This window comes from Mustelus asterias, unplaced genomic scaffold (genome assembly GCF_964213995.1).
Source record: "Mustelus asterias unplaced genomic scaffold, sMusAst1.hap1.1 HAP1_SCAFFOLD_1396, whole genome shotgun sequence".
Taxonomy (NCBI): domain Eukaryota; kingdom Metazoa; phylum Chordata; class Chondrichthyes; order Carcharhiniformes; family Triakidae; genus Mustelus; species Mustelus asterias.
In genome coordinates this window covers 36,861-55,290 of record NW_027591341.1, presented here as the reverse complement: position 1 = coordinate 55,290, position 18,430 = coordinate 36,861, and positions in this window count along the sequence as shown.

Sequence of the window (18,430 nt, the reverse complement as noted above, 5' to 3'; positions counted from 1 at the left end):
TGTATCTAACCCATTGCTGTACCTGTCCTGGCAGTGTTTGATGGGGACAGTGTCGAGGGAGCTTTACTCTGTATCTAACCCCGTGCTGTACCTGTCCTGGGAGTGTTTGATGGGGACAGTGTAGAGGGAGCTTTACTCTGTATCTCACCCCGTGCTGTATCTGCCCTGGGAGTATTTGATGGGGGACAGTGTAGAGGGAGCTTTACTCTGTATCTAACCCCGTGCTGTACCTGTCCTGGGAGTGTTTGATGGGGACAGTGTCGAGAGAGCTTTACTCTGTATCTAACCCTGTGCTGTACCTGTCCTGGGAGTGTTTGATGGGGACAGTGTCGAGAGAGCTTTACTCTGTATCTAACCCCGTGCTGTACCTGTCCTGGGAGTGTTTGATGGGGGACAGTGTAGAGGGAGCTTTACTCTGTATCTTACCCCGTGCTGTACCTGTCCTGGGAGTGTTTGATGGGGACAGTGTAGAGGGAGCTTTACTCTGTATCTAACCCCGTGCTGTACCTGTCCTGGGAGTGTTTGATGGGGACAGTGTAGAGGGAGCTTTACTCTGTATCTAACCCCGTGCTGTACCTGTCCTGGGAGTGTTTGATGGGGGACAGTGTAGAGGGAGCTTTACTCTGTATCTAACCCTGTGCTGTACCTGTCCTGGGAGTGTTTGATGGGGACAGTGCAGAGGGAGCTTTACTCTGTATCTAACCCCGTGCTGTACCTGTCCTGGGAGTGTTTGATGGGGGACAGTGTAGAGGGAGCTTTACTCTGTATCTAACCCCGTGCTGTACCTGTCCTGGGAGTGTTTGATGGGGACAGTGTAGAGGGAGCTTTACTCTGTATCTAACCCCGTGCTGTACCTGTCCTGGGAGTGTTTGATGGGGACAGTGTAGAGGGAGCTTTACTCTGTATCTAACCCTGTGCTGTACCTGTCCTGGGAGTGTTTGATGGGGACAGTGCAGAGGGAGCTTTACTCTGTATCTAACCCCGTGCTGTACCTGTCCTGGGAGTGTGTGCGGGGGGACAGTGGAGAGGGTGGGGAACGTACCGGTTATGGGTTGTCCGCTGATGGGAGTATATCCTGCGTGGACGCCCTCGAAAGGTTCAACAAATCGGTGTGAGAAATTGATCAGACTCTGACCTAAAGAATAAATGAGAGAAGTCGTGTTTATATCGGGGGCGGGGTTCGGGGTGGGGGTGTTTGGGGGGGGTTCGGGGTGGGGGTGTTTGGGGGGGTTCGGGGTGGGGTTGTTTGGGGGGGTTTGGGGTGGGGGTGTTTGGGGTGGGGGTGTTTGGGGGGATTCGGGGTGGGGCGGTTTGAGGTGGGGGTGTTCGGGGTGGGGGTGTTCGGGGGGGATTCGGGGTGGGGGTGTTTGGGGTGGGGGTGTTCGGGGGGGGTTCAGGGTGGGGGTGTTCGGGGTGGGGGTGTTCGGGGTGGGGGTGTTCGGGGTGGGGGTGTTCGGGGTGGGGGTGTTCGGGGTGGGGTGTTCGGGGGGGTTCGGGGTGGGGCTGTTCGGGGTGGGGGTGTTCGGGGTGGGGGTGTTCGGGGTGGGGGTGTTCGGGGTGGGGGTGTTCGGGGTGGGGGTGTTCGGGATGGGGTGTTCGGGGTGGGGGTGTTCGGGGGGGGTTCGGGGTGGGGGTGTTCGGGGTGGGGCTGTTTGGGGGGGTTCGGGGTGGGGGTGTTCGGGGTGGGGGTGTTCGGGGTGGGGCTGTTTGGGGGGGTTCGGGGTGGGGGTGTTTCGGGTGGGGGTGTTCGGGGTGGCGGTGTTCAGGGGGGGTTCGGGGTGTGGGTGTTCGGGGCGGGGGTGTTTGGGGGATTCGGGGTGGGGGTGTTCGGGGGTGGGGGTGTTTGGGGGTGTTCGGGGTGGGGGTGTTCAGGGGGGTGTTCGGGGAGGGGAGGGTCCGGGGTGGGGGTGTTCGGGGGGGTTCAGGATGGGAGTGTTCGGGGAGGGTTCGGGGTGGGGGTGTTCGGGGTGGGGGTGTTCGGGATGGGGGTGTTCGGGGTGGGGGTGTTCGGGGTGGGGGTGTTCGGGGGGGATTCGGGGTGGGGGTGTTTGGGGTGGGGGTGTTCGGGGTGGGGGTGTTCGGGGGGGGTTCGGGGTGGGGGTGTTCGGGGTGGGGGTGTTTGGGGGGGGTTCAGGGTGGGGGTGTTCGGGGTGGGGGTGTTTGGGGGCTGTTCGGGGTGGGGGTGTTCAGGGGGGTGTTCGGGGAGGGGAGGGTTCGGGGTGGGGGTTTTCGGGGGGGTTCGGGATGGGAGTGTTCGGGGAGGGTTCGGGGTGGGGGTGTTCAGGGGGTTCGGGGGGGTTCGGGGTGGGGGTGTTTGGGGAGGGTTCAGGGTGTTCAGGTGGTTCGGGGGGGTTCGGGGTGAGGGGGTTCGGGGGGGTTTGGTATGGGTTCGGGGCGTGGTTGTTTGGGGGGGTTTGGGGTGGGGGTGTTCTGGGGGGGTTTATATCCGGGTGGCGACGTTCGGGGGGGTGTTGGGGGAGGTTCGGGTGGTGATTCAGGGGAATTCAGGGTGGGGTGTTCGGGGGGGGTTCGGGTGGGGTTCGGGTGGTGGGTTCGGGGTGGGAGCGTTCAGGGGCGGTTCGGGGTGGGGTGTTTGGCGGGTGCGGGGGGGGACCGGGGTGGGGGTGTTCGGGGGGTTTTGGGGTGGGGGTGTTCGGGGGCGTTCGGGGTGGGGGTGTTCGGGGGGGTTGAGGTGTGGGTGTTTGGGGGGTTCGGGTTCAGGGGGTTCGGGGGGATCAGGGTGGGAGTGTTCGGGGGGGGTCGGGGTGGGGGTGTTCGGGGGGTTCGGGGGGATCGGGGTGGGGGTGTTCGGAGGTGGGTTTATATTGGGAGGGTGTTCGGGGAGGATTCAGGGTGGGGGTGTTCGGGGAGTGTTCGGGGTGGGGGTGTTCGGGGGGGATCGGGGTGGGGGTGTTTGGAGGGGTTGGGGTAGGGGTGTTCGGGGGGGATCGGGGTGGGAGTGTTTGGGGGGGTTTGGGGTGGGGGTGTTCGGGGGATTCAGGGTGGGGGTGTTCGGGGGGGTGTTGGGGGAGGTTCGGATGGTGATTCAGGGGGGTTCGGGGTGGGGGTGTTCGGGGGGGTTCGGGTGGGGTTCGGGTGGTGGGTTCGGGGTGGGAGTGTTCAGGGGGTTCGGGGTGGGGGTGTTTGGGGGGTTCGGGGGGGATCGGGGTGGGTGTGTTCGGGGTGGGGGTGTTCAGGGGGTTTTGGGGTGGGGGTGTTCGGGGGAGTTTGGGGTGGGGGTGTTCGGGGGGTTTTGGGGTGGGGGTGTTCGGGGGGGTTGAGGTGTGGGTGTTTGGGGGGTTCGGGGTGTTCGGGGTGTTCGGGGGGGATCGGGGTGGGGGTGTTTGGGGGGGGTTCGGGGTGGGGGTGTTCAGGGAGTGTTCGGGGTGGGGGTGTTCGGGGGTGTCCGGGGTGGGAATGTTCGGGGGGTTCGGTATGGGGGTGTTCGGGGGGGTGTTCGTGGTGGGGGTGTTTCCGGGGGGGTTCGGGGTGGGGGGGTTTGCAGTGGGGGGGTTCGGGGGGGGTTCAGGGTGGAGGTGTTCGTGCAGTGGGTTCGGGGTGGGGGTGTTGGGGGGGGTTCGGGGTGGAGGTGTTTGGGCGGTGGGTTCGGGGTGGGGGTGTTCGGGGGGGTTCGGGGTGGGGGTGTTTGGGGTGGGGGTGTTCGGGGGGGTTCGGGTTGGGGGTGTTCGGGGGGTTCGGAGTGTGGGTGTTCGGGGGGTTCGGGGTGGGGGTGTTCGGGGGGGGTTCGGAGTGGGGGTGTTCGGGGGGTTCGGTGTGGGGGTGTTCGGGGTGGAGGTGTTCGGGCAGTGGGTTCGGGGTGGGGGTGTTCGGGTGTGTTCGGGTTGGGGGTGTTCGGGGGGGTTCGGAGTGGGGGTGTTCGGGGGTTCGGGGTGGGGGTGTTCGGGGAGGTTTGGAGTGGGGGTGTTCGGGGAGTTTGGGGTGGGGGTGTTCGGGGGAGTTCGGAGTGGGGGGTGTTCGGGGGGTTCGGGGTAGTAGTGTTCGGGGGGGTTTGGGGTGGGGGTGTTCGGGGTGGGGGTGTTCAGGGGGTTCAGGGTGGGGGTGTTCGGGGGGTTCAGGGTGGGGGTGTTCGGGGGGTTCGGGGTGGGGGTGTTCGGGGTGGGGGTGTTCAGGGGGTTCAGGGTGGGGGTGTTCGGGGTGTTCAGGGTGGGGGTGTTCGGGGGGTTTCAGGGTGTGGGTGTTCAGCGTGTGGGTGTTCGGGGGGGTTCGGTGTGGGGTTTCCGGGAGGGTTCGTGGTGGGGGTGTTCGCCGTGGGTGTGTTTGGGGTGTTTGGGTGTGTTCCGGGGGGGTGAGGGTTCAGGTTGGCGGTGTCCGGCGGGGGGGGCGTTTATATCGGGGTGGGGGTGTTCGGGGGGTTTTTGGGGTGAGGGTGTTCGGGGGAGTGTTCATATCGGGGGGGGGGTTGTTCGGGGGGGGTGCGGGTGTTCAGACTGCGGGTGCTTGGGGGGTTTTGGGGTGGGGGTGTTCGCGGGGGGTGCAGGTGTTCAGAGTGCGGGTGTTTGGGGGGCTTGGTTAACGGTGTGGGGGGATTTAGCCCTGTGTGGGGGGGGGGGGGGGTGGGTGTATCATAGTGTGGAGGGGGGGGGTTTCCCCAGTGCGGGGGGGGTATCACGGTGTGGGGGGGGGTTTCCCCAGTGCGGGGGGGGGTTTCCCCAGTGCGGGGGGGTTTCCCCAGTGCGGGGGGGGGTTTCCCCAGTGCGGGGGGGGTTTCCCCAGTGTGGGGGGTTTACCCAGTGTGGGAGGTGTATCACGGTGTGGGGGGGGGTTTCCCCAGTGCAGGGGGGGTATCACGGTGTGGGGGGGGGTTTCCCCAGTGCGGGGGGGGTTTCCCCAGTGCGGGGGGGGTTTCCCCAGTGTGGGGGGTTTACCCAGTGTGGGAGGTGTATCACGGTATGGGGGGGGGTTTCCCCAGTGCAGGGGGGGTATCACGGTGTGGGGGGGGGTTTCCCCAGTGCAGGGGGGGTATCACGGTGTGGGGGGGGGTTTCCCCAGTGCAGGGGGGGTATCACGGTGTGGGGGGGGGTTTCCCCAGTGCAGGGGGGGTATCACGGTGTGGGGGGGGGTTTCCCCAGTGCAGGGGGGGTTTCCCCAGTGTGGGGGGTTTACCCAGTGTGGGAGGTGTATCACGGTGTGGGGGGGGGGGTTTCCCCAGTGCGGGGGGGGTTTCCCCAGTGTGGGGGGTTTCCCCAGTGTGGGAGGTGTATCACGGTGTGGGGGGGGGGTTTCCCCAGTGTGGGGGTTTACCCAGTGTGGGAGGTGTATCACGGTGTGGGGGGGGTTTCCCCAGTGCGGGGGGGTATCACGGTGTGGGGGTGACACTAACCGGTGATTTTCACCAGACACTCGCCACTCGATCGGAAGCGCAGTTCCCAAACTCCGAACGGGACTCGGGAACGCAGTCGAATCACCTTCAAATTCCCAAAACTTTCCGTCGTCGCCAAACTTCCTGATCCATGAAAAACCGTCTGATTTACACCTGGGAAAAATCATCATCCAATTAAACTAACAAACCCTGACAGTGTGTGGAACCCGTACCCCAGTGAGAGTCAGTGTGTGTGGAACCCGTACCCCAGTGAGAGTCAGTGTGTGTGGGACCCGTACCCCAGTGAGAGTCAGTGTGTGTGGGACCCGTACCCCAGTGAGAGTCAGTGTGTGTGGAACCCGTACCCCAGTGAGAGTCAGTGTGTGTGGGACCCGTACCCCAGTGAGAGTCAGTGTGTGTGGGACCCGTACCCCAGTGAGAGTCAGTGTGTGTGGGACCCGTACCCCAGTGAGAGTCAGTGTGTGTGGAACCCGTACCCCAGTGAGAGTCAGTGTGTGTGGGACCCGTACCCCAGTGAGAGTCAGTGTGTGTGGGACCCGTACCCCAGTGAGAGTCAGTGTGTGTGGGACCCGTACCCCAGTGAGAGTCAGTGTGTGTGGGACCCGTACCCCAGTGAGAGTCAGTGTGTGTGGGACCCGTACCCCAGTGAGAGTCAGTGTGTGTGGAACCCGTACCCCAGTGAGAGTCAGTGTGTGTGGGACCCGTACCCCAGTGAGAGTCAGTGTGTGTGGAACCCGTACCCCAGTGAGCGTCAGTGTGTGTGGGACCCGTACCCCAGTGAGAGTCAGTGTGTGTGGGACCCGTACCCCAGTGAGAGTCAGTGTGTGTGGAACCTGTACCCCAGTGAGAGTCAGTGTGCGTGGGACCCGTACCCCAGTGAGAGTCAGTGTGTGTGGAACCCGTACCCCAGTGAGAGTCAGTGTGTGTGGGACCCGTACCCCAGTGAGAGTCAGTGTGTGTGGGACCCGTACCCCAGTGAGAGTCAGTGTGTGTGGAACCCGTACCCCAGTGAGAGTCAGTGTGTGTGGGTCCCGTACCCCAGTGAGAGTCAGTGTGTGTGGGACCCGTACCCCAGTGAGAGTCAGTGTGTGTGTAACCCGTACCCCAGTGAGAGTCAGCGTGTGTGGAACCCGTACCCCAGTGAGAGTCAGTGTGTGTGGAACCCGTACCCCAGTGAGAGTCAGTGTGTGTGGAACCCGTACCCCAGTGAGAGTCAGTGTGTGTGGGACCCGTACCCCAGTGAGAGTCAGTGTGTGTGGGACCCGTACCCCAGTGAGAGTCAGTGTGTGTGGGACCCGTATCCCATTGAGAGTCAGTGTGTGTGGGACCCGTACCCCAGTGAGAGTCAGTGTGTGTGGAACCCGTACCCCAGTGAGAGTCAGTGTGTGTGGAACCCGTACCCCAGTGAGAGTCAGTGTGTGTGGAACCCGTACCCCACTGAGAGTCAGTGTGTGTGGGACCCGTACCCCAGTGAGAGTCAGTGTGTGTGGAACCCGTACCCCAGTGAGAGTCAGTGTGTGTGGGACCCGTACCCCAGTGAGAGTCAGTGTGTGTGGGACCCGTACCCCAGTGAGAGTCAGTGTGTGTGGGACCCGTACCCGAGTGAGAGTCAGTGTGTGTGGGACCCGTACCCCAGTGAGAGTCAGTGTGTGTGGGACCCGTACCCCAGTGAGAGTCAGTGTGTGTGGGACCCGTACCCCAGTGAGAGTCAGTGTGTGTGGGACCCGTACCCCAGTGAGAGTCAGTGTGTGTGGGACCCGTACCCCAGTGAGAGTCAGTGTGTGTGGGACCCGTACCCCAGTGAGAGTCAGTGTGTGTGGGACCCGTACCCCAGTGAGAGTCAGTGTGTGTGGAACCCGTACCCCAGTGAGAGTCAGTGTGTGTGGAACCCGTACCCCAGTGAGAGTCAGTGTGTGTGGAACCCGTACCCCAGTGAGAGTCAGTGTGTGTGGGACCCGTACCCCAGTGAGAGTCAGTGTGTGTGGCACCCGTACCCCAGTGAGAGTCAGTGTGTGTGGGACCCGTACCCCAGTGAGAGTCAGTGTGTGTGGGACCCGTACCCCAGTGAGAGTCAGTGTGTGTGGGACCCGTACCCCAGTGAGAGTCAGTGTGTGTGGGACCCGTACCCCAGTGAGAGTCAGTGTGTGTGGGACCCGTACCCCAGTGAGAGTCAGTGTGTGTGGATCCCGTACCCCAGTGAGAGTCAGTGTGTGTGGAACCCGTACCCCAGTGAGAGTCAGTGTGTGTGGAACCCGTACCCCAGTGAGAGTCAGTGTGTGTGGATCCTGTACCCCAGTGAGAGTCAGTGTGTGTGGAACCCGTACCCCAGTGAGAGTCAGTGTGTGTGGCACCCGTACCCCAGTGAGAGTCAGTGTGTGTGGAACCCGTACCCCAGTGAGAGTCAGTGTGTGTGGGATCCGTACCCCAGTGAGGGTCAGTGTGTGTGGGACCCATACCCCAGTGAGAGTCAGTGTGTGTGGGACCCATACCTCAGTGAGAGTCAGTGTGTGTGGGACCCATACCCCAGTGAGAGTCAGTGTGTGTGGGATCCGTACCCCAGTGAGAGTCAGTGTGTGTGGGACCCATACCCCAGTGAGAGTCAGTGTGTGTGGGGACCTGTACCCCAGTGAGAGTCAGTGTGTGTGGGACCCGTACCCCAGTGAGAGTCAGTGTGTGTGGAACCTGTACCCCAGTGAGAGTCAGTGTGTGTGGGACCCGTACCCCAGTGCGAGTCAGTGTGTGTGGAACCCGTACCCCAGTGAGAGTCAGTGTGTGGAACCCGTACCCCAGTGAGAGTCAGTGTGTGTGGGACCCGTACCCCAGTGAGAGTCAGTGTGTGTGGGACCCGTACCCCAGTGAGAGTCAGTGTGTGTGGAACCCGTACCCCAGTGAGAGTCAGTGTGTGGAACCCGTACCCCGTGAGAGTCAGTGTGTGTGGGACCCGTACCCCAGTGAGAGTCAGTGTGTGGAACCCGTACCCCAGTGAGAGTCAGTGTGTGTGGGACCCGTACCCCAGTGAGAGTCAGTGTGTGTGGGACCCGTCCCCCAGTGAGAGTCAGTGTGTGTGGAACCCGTACCCCAGTGAGAGTCAGTGTGTGTGGGACCCGTACCCCAGTGCGAGTCAGTGTGTGTGGAACCTGTACCCCAGTGAGAGTCAGTGTGTGTGGGACCCGTACCCCAGTGAGAGTCAGTGTGTGTGGGACCCGTACCCCAGTGAGAGTCAGTGTGTGTGAGACCCGTACCCCAGTGAGAGTCAGTGTGTGTGGAACCTGTACCCCAGTGAGAGTCAGTGTGTGTGGGACCCGTACCCCAGTGAGAGTCAGTGTGTGTGAAACCCGTACCCCAGTGAGAGTCAGTGAGTGTGGGACCCGTACCCCAGTGAGAGTCAGTGTGTGTGGGACCCGTACCCCAGTGAGAGTCAGTGTGTGTGGGACCCGTACCCCAGTGAGAGTCAGTGTGTGTGAGACCCGTACCCCAGTGAGAGTCAGTGTGTGTGGAACCCGTACCCCAGTGAGAGTCAGTGTGTGTGAAACCCGTACCCCAGTGAGAGTCAGTAAGTGTGGGACCCGTACCCCAGTGAGAGTCAGTGTGTGTGGGACCCGTACCCCAGTGAGAGTCAGTGTGTGTGGAACCCGTACCCCAGTGAGAGTCAGTGTGTGTGGGACCCGTACCCCAGTGAGAGTCAGTGTGTGTGGGACCCGTACCCCAGTGAGAGTCAGTGTGTGTGGAACCCGTACCCCAGTGAGAGTCAGTGTGTGTGGGACCCGTACCCCAGTGAGAGTCAGTGTGTGTGGAACCCATACCCCAGTGAGAGTCAGTGTGTGTGGGACCCGTACCCCAGTGAGAGTCAGTGTGTGTGGGACCCGTACCCCAGTGAGAGTCAGTGTGTGTGGGACCCGTACCCCAGTGAGAGTCAGTGTGTGTGGAACCCGTACCCCAGTGAGAGTCAGTGTGTGTGGGACCCGTACCCCAGTGAGAGTCAGTGTGTGTGGGACCCGTACCCCAGTGAGAGTCAGTGTGTGTGGGACCCGTACCCCAGTGAGAGTCAGTGTGTGTGGGACCCGTACCCCAGTGAGAGTCAGTGTGTGTGGGACCCGTACCCCAGGGAGAGTCAGTGTGTGTGGAACCCATACCCCTGTGAGAGTCAGTGTGTGTGGGACCCGTACCCCAGTGAGAGTCAGTGTGTGTGGAACCCGTACCCCAGTGAGAGTCAGTGTGTGTGGAACCCGTACCCCAGTGAGAGTCAGTGTGTGTGGAACCCGTACCCCAGTGAGAGTCAGTGTGTGTGGAACCTGTACCCCAGTGAGAGTCAGTGTGTGTGGAACCCGTACCCCAGTGAGAGTCAGTGTGTGTGGAACCCGTACCCCAGTGAGAGTCAGTGTGTGTGGGACCCGTACCCCAGTGAGAGTCAGTGTGTGTGGGACCCGTACCCCAGTGAGAGTCAGTGTGTGTGGGGGTGGGTTTCCTTACCATCGGGCAGTGTCAGTGTGATATCGGTGGGATTATCTGTGAGATAGATGGTGATATTCTGGATGGTCATGTCCAGGTGAAAGCGGATGGGATTTTCCAGTCGGTTTTGTTTGCCGGACATTTGCAGCAGGGAGACCTGTGGAATGCAGGAACAAGGAGGTCTGATTCTGTCCCACTGCAGTACAAACACCAGTCCAAATCTACCACCTCCCCCTGGGCTGGGCGTCCCCTCACCTCCGACTCACCCTGGGTACTCACCCCCCCCCCCCGCCCCCTCCGGGGAGTGTCTCTCTCTGGGGTTCAGAGTCCGAGGGGAACTGTCTCTCTGGGGTACTCACCCCCAGAGGAACTGTCTCTCTCTGGGATACACACCCCCAGGGGAACTGTCTCTCTCTGGGATACACACCCCCAGAGGAACTGTCTCTCTCTGGGATACACACCCCCAGGGGAACTGTCTCTCTCTGGGATACACACCCCCAGAGGAACTGTCTCTCTCTGGGATACACACCCCCAGGGGAACTGTCTCTCTCTGGGGTACACACCCCCAGGGTGACTGTCTCTCTGGGGTACTCACCCCCAGGGGAACTGTCTCTCTCTGGGGTACACACCCCCAGGGGAACTGTCTCTCTCTGGGGTACACACCCCCAGGGGAACTGTCTCTCTCTGGGATACACACCCCCAGGGGAACTGTCTCTCTCTGGGGTACACACCCCCAGGGGAACTGTCTCTCTCTGGGATACACACCCCCAGGGGATCTGTCTCTCTCTGGGGTACACACCCCCAGGGGAACTGTCTCTCTCTGGGATACACACCCCCAGGGGATCTGTCTCTCTCTGGGGTACACACCCCCAGGGGAACTGTCTCTCTCTGGGGTACACACCCCCAGGGGAACTGTCTCTCTCTGGGGTACACACCCCCAGGGGAACTGTCTCTCTCTGGGATACACACCCCCAGGGGAACTGTCTCTCTCTGGGGTACACACCCCCAGAGGAACTGTCTCTCTCTGGGATACACATCCCCCCAGGGGAACTGTCTCTCTCTGGGATACACACCCCCAGGGGAACTGTCTCTCTCTGGGGTACACACCCCCAGGGGAACTGTCTCTCTCTGGGATACACACCCCCAGGGGAACTGTCTCTCTCTGGGATGCACACCCCCAGGGGAACTGTCTCTCTCTGGGGTACACTCCCCCAGGGGAACTGTCTCTCTCTGGGATACACACCCCCAGGGGAACTGTCTCTCTCTGGGATACACACCCCCAGGGGAACTGTCTCTCTCTGGGGTACACACCCCCAGGGGAACTGTCTCTCTCTGGGGTACACACCCCCAGGGGAACTGTCTCTCTCTGGGATACACACCCCCAGGGGAACTGTCTCTCTCTGGGATACACATCCCCAGGGGAACTGTCTCTCTCTGGGGTACTCACCCCCAGGGGAACTGTCTCTCTCTGGGGTACACACCCCCAGGGGAACTGTCTCTCTCTGGGGTACACACCCCCAGGGGAACTGTCTCTCTCTGGGATACACACCCCCAGGGGAACTGTCTCTCTGGGGTACTCACCCCCAGGGGAACTGTCTCTCTCTGGGGTACACACCCCCAGGGGAACTGTCTCTCTCTGGGATACACACCCCCAGAGGAACTGTCTCTCTGGGGTACTCACCCCCAGGGGAACTGTCTCTCTGGGGTACTCACCCCCAGGGGAACTGTCTCTCTCTGGGATACACACCCCCAGGGGAACTGTCTCTCTGGGGTACACACCCCCGGGGGAACTGTCTCTCTGGGGTACTCACCCCCAGGGGAACTGTCTCTCTCTGGGATACACACCCCAGGGGAACTGTCTCTCTGGGGTACTCACCCCCAGGGGAACTGTCTCTCTCTGGGGTACACACCCCCAGGGGAACTGTCTCTCTCTGGGGTACACACCCCCAGGGGAACTGTCTCTCTCTGGGATACACACCCCCAGGGGAACTGTCTCTCTCTGGGGTACACACCCCCAGGGGAACTGTCTCTCTGGGGTACACACCCCCAGGGGAACTGTCTCTCTCTGGGGTACACACCCCCGGGGGAACTGTCTCTCTGGGGTACTCACCCCCAGGGGAACTGTCTCTCTCTGGGATACACACCCCAGGGGAACTGTCTCTCTGGGGTACTCACCCCCAGGGGAACTGTCTCTCTCTGGGATACACACCCCCAGGGGAACTGTCTCTCTCTGGGGTACACACCCCCAGGGGAACTGTCTCTCTCTGGGATACACACCCCCAGGGGAACTGTCTCTCTCTGGGATACACACCCCCAGGGGAACTGTCTCTCTGGGGTACACACCCCCAGGGGAACTGTCTCTCTCTGGGGTACACACCCCCAGGGGAACTGTCTCTCTCTGGGGTACACACCCCCAGGGGAACTGTCTCTCTCTGGGATACACACCCCCAGGGGAACTGTCTCTCTCTGGGATACACACCCCAGGGGAACTGTCTCTCTGGGGTACTCACCCCCAGGGGAACTGTCTCTCTCTGGGATACACACCCCAGGGGAACTGTCTCTCTGGGGTACACACCCCCAGAGGAACTGTCTCTCTCTGGGGTACTCACCCCCAGGGGAACTGTCTCTCTCTGGGGTACACACCCCCAGGGGAACTGTCTCTCTCTGGGGTACTCACCCCCAGGGGAACTGTCTCTCTCTGGGATACACACCCCCAGGGGAACTGTCTCTCTCTGGGATACTCACCCCCAGGGGAACTGTCTCTCTGGGGTACTCACCCCCAGGGGAACTGTCTCTCTCTGGGGTACACATCCCCAGGGGAACTGTCTCTCTCTGGGGTACACACCCCCAGGGGAACTGTCTCTCTGGGGTACTCACCCCCAGGGGAACTGTCTCTCTGGGGTACTCACCCCCAGGGGAACTGTCTCTCTGGGGTACTCACCCCCAGGGGAACTGTCTCTCTCTGGGGTACACACCCCCAGGGGAACTGTCTCTCTGGGGTACTCACCCCCAGGGGAACTGTCTCTCTCTGGGGTACTCACCCCCAGGGGAACTGTCTCTCTGGGGTACTCACCCCCAGGGGAACTGTCTCTCTCTGGGGTACACACCCCCAGGGGAACTGTTTCTCTGGGGTACTCACCCCCAGGGGAACTGTCTCTCTCTGGGGTACACACCCCCAGGGGAACTGTCTCTCTGGGGTACTCACCCCCAGGGGAACTGTCTCTCTCTGGGGTACACACCCCCAGGGGAACTGTCTCTCTCTGGGTTACACATCCCCAGGGGAACTGTCTCTCTCTGGGGTACACATCCCCAGGGGAACTGTCTCTCTCTGGGGTACTCACCCCCAGGGGAACTGTCTCTCTGGGGTACTCACCCCCAGGGGAACTGTCTCTCTGGGGTACTCACCCCCAGGGGAACTGTCTCTCTGGGGTACTCACCCCCAGGGGAACTGTCTCTCTCTGGGGTACACACCCCCAGGGGAACTGTCTCTCTCTGGGGTACACACCCCCAGGGGAACTGTCTCTCTGGGATACACACCCCCAGGGGAACTGTCTCTCTCTGGGATACACACCCCCAGGGGAACTGTCTCTCTCTGGGGTACACACCCCCAGGGGAACTGTCTCTCTCTGGGGTACACACCCCCAGGGGAACTGTCTCTCTCTGGGGTACTCACCCCCAGGGGAACTGTCTCTCTGGGGTACACACCCCCAGGGGGACTGTCTCTCTGGGGTACTCACCCCCAGGGGAACTGTCTCTCTCTGGGGTACACATCCCCCCAGGGGAACTGTCTCTCTCTGGGATACACACCCCCAGGGGAACTGTCTCTCTGGGGTACTCACCCCCAGGGGAACTGTCTCTCTCTGGGATACACACCCCCAGGGGAACTGTCTCTCTCTGGGATACACACCCCCAGGGGAACTGTCTCTCTCTGGGGTACTCACCCCCAGGGGAACTGTCTCTCTGGGGTACACACCCCCAGGGGGACTGTCTCTCTGGGGTACTCACCCCCAGGGGAACTGTCTCTCTCTGGGGTACACATCCCCCCAGGGGAACTGTCTCTCTCTGGGATACACACCCCCAGGGGAACTGTCTCTCTGGGGTACACACCCCCAGGGGAACTGTCTCTCTCTGGGATACACACCCCCAGGGGAACTGTCTCTCTCTGGGGTACACACCCCCAGGGGAACTGTCTCTCTCTGGGATACACATCCCCAGGGGAACTGTCTCTCTCTGGGGTACACACCCCCAGGGGAACTGTCTCTCTCTGGGATACACACCCCCAGGGGAACTGTCTCTCTGGGGTACTCACCCCCAGGGGAACTGTCTCTCTCTGGGGTACTCACCCCCAGGGGAACTGTCTCTCTGGGATACACACCCCCAGGGGAACTGTCTCTCTGGGGTACTCACCCCCAGGGGAACTGTCTCTCTGGGGTACTCACCCCCAGGGGAACTGTCTCTCTCTGGGGTACACACCCCCAGGGGAACTGTCTCTCTCTGGGGTACACACCCCCAGGGGAACTGTCTCTCTGGGATACACACCCCCAGGGGAACTGTCTCTCTCTGGGATACACACCCCCAGGGGAACTGTCTCTCTCTGGGGTACACACCCCCAGGGGAACTGTCTCTCTGGGGTACACACCCCCAGGGGAACTGTCTCTCTCTGGGATACACACCCCCAGGGGAACTGTCTCTCTCTGGGATACACATACCCAGGGGAACTGTCTCTCTCTGGGGTACACACCCCCAGGGGAACTGTCTCTCTCTGGGATACACACCCCCAGGGGAACTGTCTCTCTGGGGTACTCACCCCCAGGGGAACTGTCTCTCTCTGGGGTACTCACCCCCAGGGGAACTGTCTCTCTGGGATACACACCCCCAGGGGAACTGTCTCTCTGGGGTACTCACCCCCAGGGGAACTGTCTCTCTGGGGTACCCACCCCCAGGGGAACTGTCTCTCTCTGGGGTACACACCCCCAGGGGAACTGTCTCTCTCTGGGGTACACACCCCCAGGGGAACTGTCTCTCTGGGGTACACACCCCCAGGGGAACTGTCTCTCTGGGGTACACATCCCCAGGGGAACTGTCTCTCTCTGGGGTACACACCCCCAGGGGAACTGTCTCTCTGGGGTACACACCCCCAGGGGAACTGTCTCTCTCTGGGGTACACACCCCCAGGGGAACTGTCTCTCTCTGGGGTACACACCCCCAGGGGAACTGTCTCTCTCTGGGGTACACACCCCCAGGGGAACTGTCTCTCTGGGGTACACATCCCCAGGGGAACTGTCTCTCTCTGGGGTACACACCCCCAGGGGAACTGTCTCTCTGGGGTACACACCCCCAGGGGAACTGTCTCTCTCTGGGGTACACATCCCCAGGGGAACTGTCTCTCTGGGGTACACACCCCCAGGGGAACTGTCTCTCTGGGATACACACCCCCAGGGGAACTGTCTCTCTGGGGTACACACCCCCAGGGGAACTGTCTCTCTCTGGGATACACACCCCCAGGGGAACTGTCTCTCTGGGGTACACATCCCCAGGGGAACTGTCTCTCTCTGGGGTACACATCCCCAGGGGAACTGTCTCTCTCTGGGGTACACATCCCCAGGGGAACTGTCTCTCTCTGGGGTACACACCCCCAGGGGAACTGTCTCTCTCTGGGGTACACATCCCCAGGGGAACTGTCTCTCTGGGGTACACACCCCCAGGGGAACTGTCTCTCTGGGATACACACCCCCAGGGGAACTGTCTCTCTCTGGGATACACACCCCCAGGGGAACTGTCTCTCTGGGGTACACATCCCCAGGGGAACTGTCTCTCTCTGGGGTACTCACCCCCAGGGGAACTGTCTCTCTCTGGGGTACACACCCCCAGGGGAACTGTCTCTCTGGGGTACACACCCCCAGGGGAACTGTCTCTCTCTGGGATACACACCCCCAGGGGAACTGTCTCTCTCTGGGGTACACACCCCCAGGGGAACTGTCTCTCTGGGGTACACACCCCCAGGGGAACTGTCTCTCTCTGGGGTACACACCCCCAGGGGAACTGTCTCTCTCTGGGATACACACCCCCAGGGGAACTGTCTCTCTCTGGGATACACACCCCCAGGGGAACTGTCTCTCTCTGGGGTACACACCCCCAGGGGAACTGTCTCTCTGGGGTACACACCCCCAGGGGAACTGTCTCTCTGGGGTACTCACCCCCAGGGGAACTGTCTCTCTCTGGGATACACACCCCCAGGGGAACTGTCTCTCTCTGGGGTACTCACCCCCAGGGGAACTGTCTCTCTCTGGGGTACACACCCCCAGGGGAACTGTCTCTCTCTGGGGTACACACCCCCAGGGGAACTGTCTCTCTCTGGGGTACACACCCCCAGGGGAACTGTCTCTCTCTGGGGTACACACCCCCAGGGGAACTGTCTCTCTCTGGGGTACACACCCCCAGGGGAACTGTCTCTCTCTGGGATACACACCCCCAGGGGAACTGTCTCTCTCTGGGATACACACCCCCAGGGGAACTGTCTCTCTCTGGGGTACACACCCCCAGGGGAACTGTCTCTCTGGGGTACACACCCCCAGGGGAACTGTCTCTCTGGGGTACACACCCCCAGGGGAACTGTCTCTCTCTGGGGTACTCACCCCCAGGGGAACTGTCTCTCTCTGGGATACACACCCCCAGGGGAACTGTCTCTCTGGGGTACACACCCCCAGGGGAACTGTCTCTCTCTGGGGTACACACCCCCAGGGGAACTGTCTCTCTGGGGTACACACCCCCAGGGGACCTGTCTCTCTGGGGTACACACCCCCAGGGGAACTGTCTCTCTCTGGGGTACACACCCCCAGGGGAACTGTCTCTCTGGGGTACACACCCCCAGGGGAACTGTCTCTCTGGGGTACACACCCCCAGGGGAACTGTCTCTCTCTGGGGTACACACCCCCAGGGGAACTGTCTCTCTCTGGGGTACTCACCCCCAGGGGAACTGTCTCTCTCTGGGATACACACCCCCAGGGGAACTGTCTCTCTGGGGTACTCACCCCCAGGGGAACTGTCTCTCTGGGGTACACACCCCCAGAGGAACTGTCTCTCTCTGGGGTACTCACCCCCAGGGGAACTGTCTCTCTCTGGTGTACACACCCCCAGGGGAACTGTCTCTCTCTGGGGTACTCACCCCCAGGGGAACTGTCTCTCTCTGGGATACACACCCCCAGGGGAACTGTCTCTCTCTGGGATACTCACCCCCAGGGGAACTGTCTCTCTGGGGTACTCACCCCCAGGGGAACTGTCTCTCTCTGGGGTACACATCCCCAGGGGAACTGTCTCTCTCTGGGGTACACACCCCCAGGGGAACTGTCTCTCTGGGGTACTCACCCCCAGGGGAACTGTCTCTCTGGGGTACTCACCCCCAGGGGAACTGTCTCTCTGGGGTACTCACCCCCAGGGGAACTGTCTCTCTCTGGGGTACACACCCCCAGGGGAACTGTCTCTCTGGGGTACTCACCCCCAGGGGAACTGTCTCTCTGGGGTACTCACCCCCAGGGGAACTGTCTCTCTGGGGTACTCACCCCCAGGGGAACTGTCTCTCTCTGGGGTACACACCCCCAGGGGAACTGTCTCTCTCTGGGGTACACACCCCCAGGGGAACTGTCTCTCTCTGGGATACACACCCCCAGGGGAACTGTCTCTCTGGGGTACTCACCCCCAGGGGAACTGTCTCTCTGGGGTACTCACCCCCAGGGGAACTGTCTCTCTCTGGGATACACACCCCCAGGGGAACTGTCTCTCTCTGGGGTACTCACCCCCAGGGGAACTGTCTCTCTCCGGGATACACACCCCCAGGGGAACTGTCTCTCTCTGGGGTACTCACCCCCAGTGGAACTGTCTCTCTCTGGGGTACTCACCCCCAGGGGAACTGTCTCTCTCTGGGATACACACCCCCAGGGGAACTTTCTCTCTCTGGGGTACTCACCCCCAGGGGAACTGTCTCTCTCTGGGGTACTCACCCCCAGGGGAACTGTCTCTCTCTGGGATACACACCCCCAGGGGAACTGTCTCTCTCTGGGGTACTCACCCCCAGGGGAACTGTCTCTCTCTGGGATACACACCCCCAGGGGAACTGTCTCTCTCTGGGGTACTCACCCCCAGGGGAACTGTCTCTCTCTGGGATACACACCCCCAGGGGAACTGTCTCTCTCTGGGGTACACACCCCCAGGGGAACTGTCTCTCTCTGGGGTACTCACCCCCAGGGGAACTGTCTCTCTCCGGGATACACACCCCCAGGGGAACTGTCTCTCTCTGGGGTACACACCCCCAGGGGAACTGTCTCTCTCTGGGATACACACCCCCAGGGGAACTGTCTCTCTCTGGGATACACACCCCCAGGGGAACTGTCTCTCTCTGGGGTACTCACCCCCAGGGGAACTGTCTCTCTGGGGTACACACCCCCCCAGGGGAACTGTCTCTCTGGGGTACTCACCCCCAGGGGAACTGTCTCTCTCTGGGGTACTCACCCCCAGGGGAACTGTCTCTCTGGGGTACACACCCCCCCAGGGGAACTGTCTCTCTCTGGGGTACACACCCCCAGGGGAACTGTCTCTCTGGGGTTCACACCCCCCCAGGGGAACTGTCTCTCTCTGGGGTACTCA